At 31.9% G+C, this 14,612-nt stretch overlaps 1 long non-coding RNA gene across 1 annotated transcript; it reads right to left on the bottom strand.

Moving 5' to 3' along the window:
• Window positions 1-3,841: 3,841 nt before the first annotated feature.
• On the bottom strand, window positions 3,842-12,745 carry LOC129234453 (uncharacterized). Its single transcript, XR_008581540.1, has 3 exons — window positions 12,635-12,745; window positions 4,934-5,025; window positions 3,842-3,979 (listed from the first exon to the last, which is right to left on the bottom strand). It is a non-coding gene; the product is annotated as an uncharacterized LOC129234453 (long non-coding RNA).
• Between the last annotated feature and the right edge of the window lie 1,867 nt (window positions 12,746-14,612).

Below are 14,612 nucleotides of genomic sequence, written 5' to 3'. Positions count from 1 at the left end.
CCCCATCACGAACACTTGCTCCAAACACAACATTGTGTTTTAAATTATTAAAAGTAAATTTTGTTGAGCATACATAACCTTTTGTTTGAACTAATTTAGGTCAAGTGATTAATATATCCATATCAGGGTCCTAAAAGATTAGAGGACTGTAATTGAAGTGATTTATTACAACGTGTTTACTTATATTACAAATCGTAAACATTTTGCTTTGTTTTAAAAGCTCCCTCTCCCACAACCCATAAAAAGAACTTTTTTTGCATCTAATTACTCCTGAAGCAGAACTTTAAAATGAAATCATTCTTAAAATGCGTTTAGAAATGGCATTTTCTTTCTTTTTTGTTCTGAATAAACAGCGCTGCCGAGAGGCAAGGCCTTTGACAGTTTGGTCCCCCCCCCCCCCCATGAAACTGAAACAAAATGTATACAGTTCTGATTCCGAGCTGCCTCTCCCTAAATACCTTTAGTATTTGCCTCGGCTAGCATGGGATATCAGATGCCTTGTGAATAAGCTTTAAACCTGCATGTGTATGCAGTTTAGTTTACAATATTATGCTTAGAACATTTTCTTAAGTTAATGTATATATGTCAAGACAAAAGCAACTTTATTTTGCTGATGTTATGGGTCATCATACTTATGAAGGAAAAAAATATATGAATCTTGAACTATCTAAAAGGAATAAATTAAGTTAACAAAATTTATTGATATTTTACAAAATCCATGAAACAATTTTCATGCTTTAAACTTGACATTGATGTGCTGAATTCCCTTGATTTATAACTTATATATTATTGTCCCCCCCCCCCTTTTGTTAGCTTAGAATTTTAAAAAATATTGTCTTTAAAATATAATCAATAAATACATGAGTAATTATGCAGTGTAACTGAGGTATAATAGATCTTATTTTTACTTCTCAGTTTGATGGACTTTAGTAAAACAGTTGCTTACATTTCAACAACTTTACAAATTACTTTTCTAATTGCAATAATTTCAAGCTTCTTTCAAAGTCTGAGTAATCCAGAAATATGTGGTATATTTTAAATTGAAAATTTAGAAAATGGACTTGGAAATGTTTTCATATTTTTGGTCAAATGGTTTGAATTGTCTAGATATGGGCATAATTTTACAAAATACAATATTTAACTCTTATAATAAGTGAAAAGACCAACGATCTAGTTTTGATAAGACTGTACAAATACAATAATCCTGAAAGGTTGAATTTTGAAATGCATTTGTGAAGTCCTTTTACTTTCCTTCCTCCAGAAGTGGTGTATTTTGAACTGTGCAATTTCGATTTAAAGGATCCTTTTCCTTGTGAGGTTGAAAACTATATTAACTGTATTGCTGAAAATATGTACCCTTTTTTGGTGTGCTTTTTACTGTACATTGTATATGTACTATTGTGATCTGACAATCATTTTCAAACTAGAGCAACCAAGACTCTGGTGCAGAAGTAACAAGTTTTCCTTCCTGGACAGGAAAATAATTATTGATATGTTTCACATGCAATATAACCAGGGTTGGCCAGATTGGACCCAATTGGGTTGGACCCAGTGGTTTTTTTTTTTTTTTCTTTTGAAAAACCCATTATTTATCCAACTTTTAGGTTTTTTAAATTTTCTGAGAAGTTTTTAAAAAAATTAATTAATTTAAACACTTTCACAATTTAAACTTCTTTTTTATTTTCACCACAGACAATGGACATAAAAAGTCAATTTTGAACTTTAATAGTATTTCTTAACTCTTAGTGACATTAAAAAAGTACTTCAGAGATTTTAAATAAATATATTTAACTTTTTTCTTTAACTAGTCAATAAATATCTCAAACTATCTTGACTAAGTCCTGTCACATCTGATTTTCTCAATATTTGTAGACTGTACAGAGGAAACTACTCAAACTAAAAGGCTTTCATGTGGATTATTTTCTGCAAAAAACATCTCACAAATCTTGAATAAACAAGGTATATTTTTTAGAAATTAACAGATTTTTACAAACGGTCGGACAGAAAACAGAATAGGATGTACAGTAAGGGCGCCCATAAAGGGGGCAAGTGGGAGCTCAAGACCCCCCCCCCCTCTTAGGAATTAGAACTTCCTTGCTTTTGGTACTTTTTTCTTTGCAAAAATATTTCTTCTCCAGCCATCAATGAATAAGTTATTTAAAATGTCAAATTTTAATGACGAATCTGTCCTGAAGTCGGTTTTCATGGGGAAAATATCCTGCTATACCATGGGGGAAAATATGAGCCCCCCCCCCCTTACAATTTTGCATATGGGCGCCCTTGATGTACAGTATTTTCATTATCTTGCGAAAAAGTTTAATATTTCTTACTCTGTACACAGAAATAGAAAAACAGGCAACAAAAAGTTCAAAGAAATGTCTTGATTAAGCTGGAATTCAGTGAAAAGGGTACTAGAGGTTCTACAGTAGTTTTGCATAAGAAAACGAAATACAATAAAGTAAAATTGGTAATCATGGAAACTAAAAATCTGAAACTTCACCATTCTTGGGTTTTGTCGTCTTTTATACTTTTCTTCAGAAAATGCAGAATTTTAACTAGTTTTCCAGCTTTTTTTAAACCAAGACAATTTTTGTGCTTTGTCCATATACTTACGCTACAATATGCTACAAGTACCCCACATTTTTTCCTAAAACAAGACAAAAAAAAAACACATTTCTTTTAAAAGACCCAGCTTTAGTCGAGTTTTTTCGAGTTTTATTTAAAATACTTTTTCAAAAAAAACCTGGATCCATGGGCTTTTTTTTAAAAAAAAACCCTGGGATTTTGCCAACCCTGAATATAACATTGTATATATGGGTGAAATGTCATAGTGCACACAACTCAATACTTACATATTGGTGTTGATTGGAAGAAAACCAAGCTGGATTTGGTTTATTTGCAATATAATTTATTATTCTTTTCATGATAATGTGTGTGTATATATATATATATACATATGTGTGTTAATTAAATTTTTAATGGATACACTTTTCAATGAAAGACTGAAACAAATTAGAAATCAAAATCATATTTTGACTATTTTTCTGTTTTGGAAGTTTTTCTAATATCTGTTGGTGAATTCAAGGTGATATTTAAATGAATAATTATTGTAGGATGTAAAAAATAAAAGCATTCCTTTCATATCAGCTATTTTTTGTCTTATTTGTATGAATAAAAATAATCACACAGTTATGTAAAAGTTTGTTTTCTACATAACTACAAAGAGCACATCTTTAGTTTCAGTCAAGGTAATATTTTATCATTAATTTTATTTTTAAACACATTTTTCAATTGTCATCTTAAAACTTTTGTGTGAATTTGAAAATACCAAGAGAAAACAGTACTCCAAAAGATAATTTTTTATTTGAAATCAGAATTAAAAAAAATCATTTAATTGGTAGCATGAATCCCTCTGTCAACTTCTCAGCACATGTTTTCCGTTCAAGATCACAAAAGTAGCCTTTTGGACAACAAAAAAGGCTGTCAAAGCAGCATACCGCTTCTGGAAGGGGACAGCAACTGGAGAAGCCACACTTCGTCATGTTAGCAGGGCACCATTGGAAATCTTCCTCGTCCTCTTCCAGTCCCTCAGTTCCATTTCGAATACAAGATGATGTTTCAAAGTCACAATAATAATTTTGGGGACAACAATGAAGGTCATCTGAGCAGCAGGTAGCGTGCTCGTACGGGCAGCATCCTTCGCCACATTGGGTTGTTTTGGACGAACATTCAGTTTTTCTTACATGTAACTTATGGCTGTCAGATACAGTGGTAAAGTTTTGAGTCTGATTTCGTATTTTCATTGATTTTTCAGGTTGAATGTGGTTTTCATTACTGATGCATATACCCACTACTGGTATACATGTTTCTCCATGTTTGCAGCATTGATAACGATCCAAACAACAAGTTGCATTTGCATATGGACAACAACCAAAATAACATTTAGTTTCACCTGGTGCACAAGATACTGTCGGCTTTTCTGTGAGGAGAAAAAGTAAAAGTATGATAGTCACTTAACTTAAAAATAATTTTTACAAAGCTTAGTTGAAATTTAGTAGATGAGAAAATACTTTATTACGTTAAATATATTGTATGTGAACATTGCTGGGTGAAATTGGGTTTTTTGGCACAAGAGCCGTAAAATTGCGCCAAACGATTGTTAAAAAATAGAAAAAAGTGCTGGAAAAGTGAGTTTTATTAAAGAGCAAAGGACCTGTTGATAGGGCTATAAATAACCGCGATAAAAGCCGAATCTAATTAGCATTCTTTCGCTAATTTTTTGGTATAAACATACTCTTGCATTTCAAGTTTTTACACCAATCAGAAGAGTGGATTTTGTTTTCTACGTAAGATGGAATTTGTTTGAGGCAAGTGAAACAGAACTGGAGTTATAGCCTTTTTAACCACAGATTCCGAGGCCATGTCAAATACTAACCTTTCTAGCTCATTGATGGAGATTTTCTCACAGAGGATCTGAAAAAGCTCAATCATTTTAAATTTTAAATGCTGCCTATTATTAACTAATAATTTTTTTACTTGATCATGCAATAGGAATATTCCGGCAACTAATAAGAATTTTACATTTCCCTCCCCGAATCTGATTTTACGACTAATATTTATTTTCTGCAGTAGGTCAGCGAATTTAAATGTTATCGTCATTCCAATTATTTATGCATAGCCAAAACAGTAAACGCGCCTACCTTATTTGGTAATACATGTATATGTAAAATTGAGATGCTGTCAAGGCCTCTAATCTAATTGGTTGCGATATTACGTAAGTACCGAGAATTCTTTAGAAAGATACAGAAGAAAATTTCAAAAAGAAGAATACATCCAAGTTAGGACTTGGGGCGTCATTATGATGTGGTTGGGATCTGCTTAACCTTCACAATGCTGCCAGGTTAAGTTTGACCCAACTATAGTTTCAAATTACCATCAGAAGTCGGAACTTGAGCATAAGAAGCAGTGGAGAAGATCCATACAATAAGCATAAACGAAACTTTTCCAGTCATAGTCAGCATTTTTCTGAAATAGGAAACAAAAGCAAATTGTAATTCAAATATGCATGTGAAAAGCAACATTGAAATAAGCAAAAAGAAAATTGTTTTAATTAGGTCAAAGCAGAAACTTTTCATAGTAATGATAAATAATTAGAATACATACCAATTTGAAATTACATAAATAAACTACAAACATGTTTTCCACATGTAAAAAGTCTTGCAAGTGAAGAATGGCTTCAGTTTTATCAATAGTTTGCAAAATGTCTCAGAATTCGATTTTCATACAATAATAATAATAAATGTTTGCTTCTACAATTGATTCTACTACATGCCAAGAACTTAGAACTTTAATTACTTAGAGAGACATTTTAAAAACTTCATTAAACCGAAATGTCATTCAAAGTAAAAAATGATCATGAGACCCCCGGCCCCATTGTGATTGAAATTATTTTTTCCTGACATGTTGAAATCAATTGGAGCAGTTTAGAATGTTAGTTTTTAAAAAAACTATTGTAACTATTTTTACTATTCAGGTCTGGATCTGTGTACCTGCAGTTGGGGGGGGGAGGATTTTAAGGTGTATTTCACTTTTTTGGGGGTGTCTTTGTGATATTTAGGGATGTGTACCCTTGCCCTTAGGGGGCCGTAGGCACACCTGCCTTAAAGGGCCCAACGGCCCAAGAAATTGAAAAAATAGTCACTAAAACTTATTACCGTTGCAAAATACACTGCTGGCCTCTGGGGAGGTGCCGAACATTTATATATCCGGGCCCCGGGCCTGATAGTATTTATTAAATGCTAATTACTATTTCTTACTGCCTTGCTAAGTTCAGAAGTCTCATTCATATCTGCACTGTGCTTATCAAAAGTGCTAATCAAGTATTTTTAACATGATTTAGCTAAATGCAATGTTTTATGGTCATTTGTGAAGAGAAGTATTCAAAAAAAAAAAAAATAATCTTAAAAATTATATCTCACGTAAGTATATATGAAGGCGTTTAACTTTAAAAAGCAAAATCTCATTTTCAGCTCAACTGCAGATATGGCTTTTGTGCTTAGCACGGCATTATATTCAAATAATACTGTTTGTTTAAATGATTTACTAATACACCTTAATTACTGTTGTGTGTTACACATGTGTCGTAATTGTTGTGAGAGAAATCCAAGTTGGATTAATCGGGCCCGCTCGGATTATTGGGAAAAGGGCGAAGTCGATTATGAGATCTTAACTCGGTGCCGGATCTAGGGAGCTGCCACTGGATTCCGCTACTAAAAATAGTAGCTTCAGTAGCCTAAAATATGAAAAAAAGTCGCCAGGTGCAGAAAATAGTTTTCCTTTTTTTTTTAAAAAAAAAGCATATAAACTATATTAATGAATTAATGCACTGATACTTCAATCGACATATTTTGGCTGCTTGGTATCTAAGCAGGACCACTCGCAGCAGGGCGCTGGACACACGTCAAACCTGCCGAAGATGTTCACTAAATAACCCTTGAAAAAAAGAAACTTCAGTAAATATTTTCCAGACTTCAGTACATCTCTTTTAAAGGTATACTAAAGAAATAAATACAGACACTTTCTGATACAATTTCTCATTGTCTGATTGTAAATTAATAACAACAGTAAAAGGACAAGCTGCATAAAAAGAAATAGAATAGAAACGCAGCATTCGCTGCTACGCCAATCTCGATCCTACGAGCTGCTACATACGAGTTAACTTTGAAAACTGATTATATACACTTTTGGGAAAAAAACTTTTTTTTTTCGTTTTCAGAATCTCTAATATAAGCCTAACGACCCATGAATTTCTTTCTTCTTGAAAGTGATTTATATCTACTATGAAAAAATGCGTAAACATTGGTTTTACCTCCTAAACGGTGTAAGTATATCCATCCCCTTATTTCTCGCCAGGTCTTTTACAGCAAAGTGCAACTTATCCCTTATTTGCCGGTACCCACTCATTCACTTTCATATCAAAAGGGCACACATCCAAATTTGAATTTGCCACTTTTAATTCAAAAGTAGTTCACAAATAAAATACGTAGCGAGGCACTGGCTGAACATTTCCAGTCAAGCATGATACCCGTCCGTATTAAGAGATTGCAGCACCTTGCGCCTTGTGCAAGTCTGTTATGTTAGACAAGCGCGACCTAAATTGTGATTAATTAACGATTAAATTGTGATTACTTGAAAAATTGTGATTAAAAATGTGATCTATTAATACCTACAACGTTGTTATTTGAATCGGCTTGGGTGGTTTCTTTGTTCATACTTAATTGCATCGAAGGTCCTTTTTTTTTAAATGTTCAATGAAAAGAATAAAGTAAGTAGGAAGGAATGAAGTAGAGTAATATATATATATATATATATATATATATATATATATATATATATATATATATGTATATATATATGTGTATATATATATATGTGTATATATATATATATATATATATATATATATATATATATATATATATATATATATATATATATATATATATATATATATTTAAAAAATGTTGAATATTTTGTTTCAATTTTAAAGTTGATTTCTGAAGAAAATGCGTTTTTTTTTTTTTTTTTTTTTTTGCAAAAGGTGATGATATCCACTGCTTTACACCAAAAGGGAAAATAATATCCAAAATAAGATTGGCAATTTAGGTCTGATATAATAGTGGAAAAATTCCTAGACTTATTCCAATAGTCACTTGTTATTCTACCAAAACATTGAAAAATTCGAAGTTCTAACAGTTAGTGTTTGTGCATAAAAAGTTTTTTTCGTTTTGCCAAAAAAATGCAAAACTGTTTAATCCATTTTGAAAGTAAACTAGAAAATGCATGTTTTTTTTTGGCAAAAGCTATGATATCCACTGTTAAGGGAATATATCCAAAATGAAATTGGCAATTTTGGTCTGATAAAATTGAGGAAAAATTCCTAGACTTATGCCAATTTTTTGCCAATAGTCACTTGTTATCCTACTAAAACATTGCGAAAAATTCGAAATTCTAACAGTTAGCGTTTGTGCGCAAAATTTTATTTTTTTTGCTAAAAAAATATAAAACTGGATGTAATCTTTTTAAAGTAAACTCCTCAAATGTACTTTTCTGCTCCAAATCGAAGAAACTTGCGTCCGAAAATGCGGGTTTTGCATTTAATATTGCAGTCCCTTCAGCATATTTGGCAGTTCCTGCAGATTAGCGTAAAGTTTATTCATTTGAAGCTGTTTTTTACGATTTTTCGAGCTGCTTCAGATTTTTTTTATTCAGTTTGAAATCTGCTTTAGCAAAGCTCGATCGTTTTAATTTACTATGTGATTCTGCCACTTTTAATTCAATAATTTTGCATTGATCATTATTTTCAACAATCCTTCTATTTTATTTTCGGTAAGAGAGGACTTGTTCGTTCGTCTTTTTGCCACGCCCACTCGAAAATCTCAATCCAGTTGCATCCAAATTGATTTGTGACATGCCATCTGTAAAAATTGTTTTTTTTTTTTTTTCTTCTTCTTCTTTCTTTCTCAGAAGTCTTGATCTTGAGTTTCTTAAGATTTTTGGAACTAAAATTAATCTATAATTTTGATTGGAGACAGAGAACAAAATTTGGGGAATTCTAATGCTTTGGAAATGAATATGCAAACATAGCAATTTATTTTTAGCTTTTCGTAAAATTTTGGTAATCATGTAAATTTTTAAATATACCCTCATTATCTAGTTTTAAAAATATTTTCATTGTGAACGCTTTTTTTAAATTTCATTTATTTATTGTTAAATTGTTATTTAATTATTAATTTTTATTTATTTTTTTCGCATGAATTTAAAAATTCCTTTCCCTATGCATTATTTCTCAAAATCAAATTTTTTCATAGTAATATCATTATTACTTGTTTGTTATATGATTAAATATGAAACAGTTTAAAGTATAATTTTTAATGGGGCCTTGTTTGAACTTTCAGATTTGTTAATCAAGTACAGTTCAGTATAACATGTACAAACATGTTTATAAATAAGGTCAAATTAGTAACTAACTTACACATACCAATCAAAAAAAGTATACATTTATAACTCTTTAAAACACACTTGTAAGTTGTTGAGGTAAGTTTTTTTAATCATTCTTCCACCCCCCCCCCCCCCCCCGCCTTTTAATATGTTTTTGAGTTTTATGTTTATCTAAACTACATAAAAGCAAACAAATTTTTAGAATAAGTAGAACTATTAACTTAAATGTGCAATAAAAGCAGCAATGTATGAAGCAAAGTAAATGTGTGAACTAATCAGACTTTAAATCAGAAAAAGCGTAAGAAAAAGTGGAGCAAGACCGGACTTTTCAGGTTTGAAAACTATTTGACAAATAAAGTAACAAAAAGTGAGATTAGAATAGCTTTACTGATTAGTTCAAATAATGGTGTTTTTACACCTTTAATCGCTTTATTTTTTTTATTTATTTATTTATTAATACTTTTTTTAATCATTTGATCATGTTTCTGCGTGTGAGAAGTTGATCCAATTTGATGCAAAAAGTTAAGTTTTGCTGCTGCAATTTATTCCAAATTTACAATTTTACTACTCCAGCCTGCTCCAAATTCACTATTTTCCTGCTCCTAAGATTGCTCTAGCGTGTTTTGGTCGGCACATCTCTGAATTAACGCTCGTTTTCAAAAAAATGATTGCACCTAATAAAGCTACTAGAGTTTAAACGCAAAATTTTATTGACATTCATTCAGAATGCAAACAGTTGATAAGAATTAATCGTAGCGGAAACAAACTTTTAGTGAAAATTGCTACCGCAAAAAACTAAACCTGCACTGTTAAAAAAAAACCTGAAAGTTCAGGTAGTTTTCTGACTGATTTTAACAGAATATTTCCGTAATGCTTCAAAACGTATTTTTTCCCTCCAACAACAGAAATATCACGAAAGGAAGTGATGAAAACAGAATTTCTCCATTTCTAGGGTTGCCGCTGTGCTGTACTTTGTTAGTATTCTGATTAGCCTTCAAGTCATGATAAACATCGCTTTTTGAGAGTGCTTATTAAATCGCACTGTTACATGTTGTTAATTAAAAGCTTATTTAGAATAACAACTCAGATGCCGTAGACAAAACAGATAACTTGCTATTTCATGTTTGGAAAGTAATATACTAGTACTATGTCGAAACTGTTTTTACGCCTTTGGGCTTTGTAAGTTTGGAAAAATGTTTGCACCATTTTCAGACAGGCAGAAGTGTTTTGATCGCCTTGGTGATTTGATGTGGGTTTTACTGAGACAATATTAGAATATTATTGCGGTGTATTATTTTGCTCAATACTTCGAAATTCTATTCGTTAGACGACGTTCGTCGTCGTCGACGACAATTCTATTCGTTAGTCATATTGTGTGTTCTAGCGGTGAGAATAGTTTTAGGATCTCGTGTTATCCATTTAAAATAAAGGCTATTGGATTACTTGTGTCCAGATGCAATGGAGACACTTAAATTTAGCACCGCTGGTCACATGTAAGTATTGTTGAATATCTTTGTACATGTTAATATACAAATGTATTTTTCTTGTTAATGTGCATTTGATAGAATTCCGATGGTAGCTGATTTAGAATTTATAGAACTATTATAAAGTTACTGTTTTTTGCTCTAACGCGTTGTATTCTTGAAAGTCATTAAAAAGTTAAATGGCCAACATTTCGTATCAACCGGAGATTATCGTGGTGTGCGAGCAAGACAGAAAAAATCACTCAGTTTTTTTTTTTTTTTTTTGACAGATTGAAGGTAAACATTTTGAATCTCTAAATAAAAGTATTTCTTGCTGTTATATTTTTTGCGAAAAGGTATAGTAGATTGTTAATCTTTGAAAATACAATTACAATTTTGACAAGAATAAGTTTTCTTGACTACTTCGAAATCTGGAAACATTCATTACTCCTTTCGGGATTTCATTTATAATAAAAAATATAAATTATTTAATTTATTTCCTTAGGATCTCATCCAACAACTTATTTGAGATTATTGCAAGTTTCTTGTAAAAACATTTCGGGTAAAACGAACTGATTGATATGTTTAGCCTAAGTATAATGCTTATGCACTAAAAATCTATGTTGCTATTCCAATGAGTGAAAAATGCGGAAATCACCGAGGGGGGGGGGGGATATACATCATCTGAGCAAAAAATTCTTCACGTGTATGTCAATGATTCTGTTTTTAAACACAGTAAATTGGTATGCGGTACTCTCCATCAGGTATATTATTCCATGATAAAGTCAACCGGTTTTTGATGGTGTTTTATTTGACTCATTCTGCAAATAAAAATATTCTATTTTTCATGTATGCTTTTCCATGCCACGCCAGAATATGTACGAGGAGATGTGGAAGGAAATATCGAACAGTATCAACATCAAAAATTGGTGTTATATTTAAATCCACTAATTTCCTTGCTGGTACTTTTCGATTATTTTTATTCATCTGAAGGTGCAAATTTCGAGATAGATGCCTTGAAAAGTAAGTTATCAAGCAAAAATTTCACTTAAAATATGAGTAATAAATACAAATTAAAACAATAATAGTTTTTGAATAGTTAACTATTTTTCTCTATATATCATTTTAAACATAGGATAGAAAAACGAGAATGAAATTTCAGTAAAATATGTGAAAATGAGAAACGAAAAAATAGCGCAACGAAAAATCAAGAACCGAAAGTTCTGTAAAGACACAGAAAATATAAAAACGGAAAAATAGATGAACGGAAAATTTAAAAACGGAAAAATAGATCAACGGAAAGAAGAGAAATAGAATTTTCGTTAAGTCACGGAAAATTTATAAATGGAAGAACAGAACTAAACGGAGAAATGAGAAATGGAACTTCTGTTAAGTCACGGAAAATAATTTAACGGAGACGTAATATTTACGGCAACTTTGTTGCCGGTACTTTATCCGTTATTTTCAGGAAATTTTTTTAACAGTGTGTACGAAAATTGCGATTGCAAAAACACAACATTTCGTTCAAAACTATGAACATCACACATTTCTGATCGTGAATATTTTTATTACATTTCATTTTCCAACTTTTTAAAACGCTAATTTTGACAAAATAAACGCGGCAAAACTTTCCAGATTTTTTAAATTATTTTGAAAAGTAGAAAGTAAACTAATAAGCGAATTTTAAATTTTTTTAATTTTTTCGCCTTTGGGGAAAAAAAGGAGTTCTTATACATTTTAGTCGCGTTTTCTCTAAAAAGTCACCGCTTTTTTGCGATTGATTGCAAAATAGTCGTTTTGATCACATTTTAGCTAAAAAAGTCGCCATTGCTTCAAAATAGTAGCAATAGTCTCATTTTTTGTCGCCAGTGGCACCCTGCCTTTGCCACGGGCGGCAACTTCTGGGAGTGACAATAAAATTCACCCTATTTCTATGTGGTTTTTTCCTGTTGAATTTCGATTTAAAAATTTGAAGGAAGATGGGCGGTAAGTGCAGCAGTTTAAAGCTTTTGCCGCGACTCGTTAAAATCGAAGAACGGTACTGCCGTGACTGCCAGAACGATCATTTTTTTTAGCCAAGTTCATGCATAAAAATTATTTGAAGCTTTAATCTTTTATCTATGCTTTAAATGAAAAAAAATAATAAGAAATTTAAAATAAAAAAAACTTACTACAATTGCAAACCCAAACTCGCTTCAAGATTCTCCGGGTTCTGCTGTCCTGAAATTAGACGACAAAGACAAAATGGTGTCCACTAACCGACTCTTAAACACGTGGTCGGAAAAGCTCGTTCAAAAGCATTACATTCATAGGTTACACTGCTAAAGATTGAACCAATGGAAAAACACGTTTAATCCCCATGTTTTCCACACGGGTCACCAAATTTGCGATTTTCTCCCTATCCTTGGCCGCAGAATTTATTTATCAGTTAATAAACGAGGTTGGAACTGTCATGCGTCTTTTGTCCTTTGACCTGTCCGATAACATAAATTATAAGTTCATGGTGAAGTGCTTTGAAAATGGTTATTCGGAAAAGTCTTTCAATGCTTAACTTCGAAAAAAATCCATTCCTTTCCCGGTGGTTTTCTCTTTCCTTCACTATTCGTGAGGTAGAAAAAAATATTATTAAAGCTCCGAAAAAAAAAAAAAGCTGTCTAAGTCAGGCCCTGATTGTGGCATGCCCAGGGACCCCAGGTTAAAGCCCCCATTTCCTTTCAAAGTTATATTATATGTTATAGAATTTGCATCTATTAGTATTAAATATAAAATAACAGAAAACAAAATATTTGTTAAAATGTCTTTTGTTTATCATTTGTGGTTCAAAATTAATATTTACTGCATTAGCATAACAAAATAATAATGCATAAACAGTAATGCATAATAATCTTACAATATCACCTTAAAATTTTTCGCAGTTTCTACAACTAGAGTAAATATTGCATTAAAACAAGAAAAAAAAATCGGAACACTTTTAATTGAATTCATACCACTAATAAGGGAAAGGCCCGCATGAAATCTAGGCCCACATTGTCACTATGGCTTGATCGTACCCTGGTCTGTGGTCTAAAGGACCTTGGTGTAGAAACCATTTGGGACCCTATATTTTTTCAGAAGAAAACTTACAAATACTAACACATTTAATGCATGCTTATTTAATGCGTGATTTTGTTTGTGCTAAAACATATTGTTACAAATTCTGTAAATAGTAATTATTTTAGCAACGTAACCTGTGAATAGTTTCCCGTAATGAATATACAGCCCCTATACATTCGGCTGAAGTATATGGTCCCCTATTTTTTTTCATTGATAAGATTTGTGAAAAAATGTTAAAAATTAATCATCAGCAATTAAGCAAATATCAATCAACACCGTAAACTCAACGGTTACACACGTATTTACATCGAAATACGAAAACAACAAAGCGAAATGCCTCGCAATAATCAGAGCTACTGCACTCTCATTACAAATCCTCAATCGAAACTAACTTTTTATCATGCATAACGGCTTTTTATACACCCCAAAAGAGATCTCTCAACTATTCCAGAAAATGTTACACCGTTCCACACTTTCTTATTTCTTTTCATTCACAAATCTTATCAATGAAAAAAAATAGGGGACCATATACTTCAGCCGAATGTATAGGGGCTGTATATTCGTTACGGGAAACTATTCACAGGTTACGTTGCTAAAATAATAACTATTTACAGAATTTGTAACAATATTTACTGCTTTGGAAAAAATTAATTTTTCGCTGTTTCTTTTTTATTGTACAATGAAGGTTTTTACACACATGTTTCACTGAAGATAACTTTTCGTTTAATTTGCGGAAACGAGCGTTCAGCACTTGCCATAGTAACTTGTGCCTGGAAAGAGTAGTGTGCCGACCGCCGCTGTTTTCCCTGCGAATTTTGAAGACAAACTTTCGGCAATCCGCTAGAGAGCAGTGCGAAGTAGCATTCTACTTTTGACGAAGTTCACATTATAGTTGATGTCGGTTATGCGTTAATGTTGTTTTTCCGCATTTCGTAAAAAAAAAATATGAAAGAGTTTTAAAATATTTTAAAGGACACATCAAAGTCAAATATTAAGGAGAAAAAAAAAGGCTACATCCATAGCAACCGGTAGCCATGAATGGACCACATGCTAAAA

Source organism: Uloborus diversus, chromosome 1 (genome assembly GCF_026930045.1).
Source record: "Uloborus diversus isolate 005 chromosome 1, Udiv.v.3.1, whole genome shotgun sequence".
NCBI classification, from domain to species: Eukaryota; Metazoa; Arthropoda; class Arachnida; order Araneae; family Uloboridae; genus Uloborus; species Uloborus diversus.
This window is presented reverse-complemented; position numbering and strand designations above follow the sequence as displayed.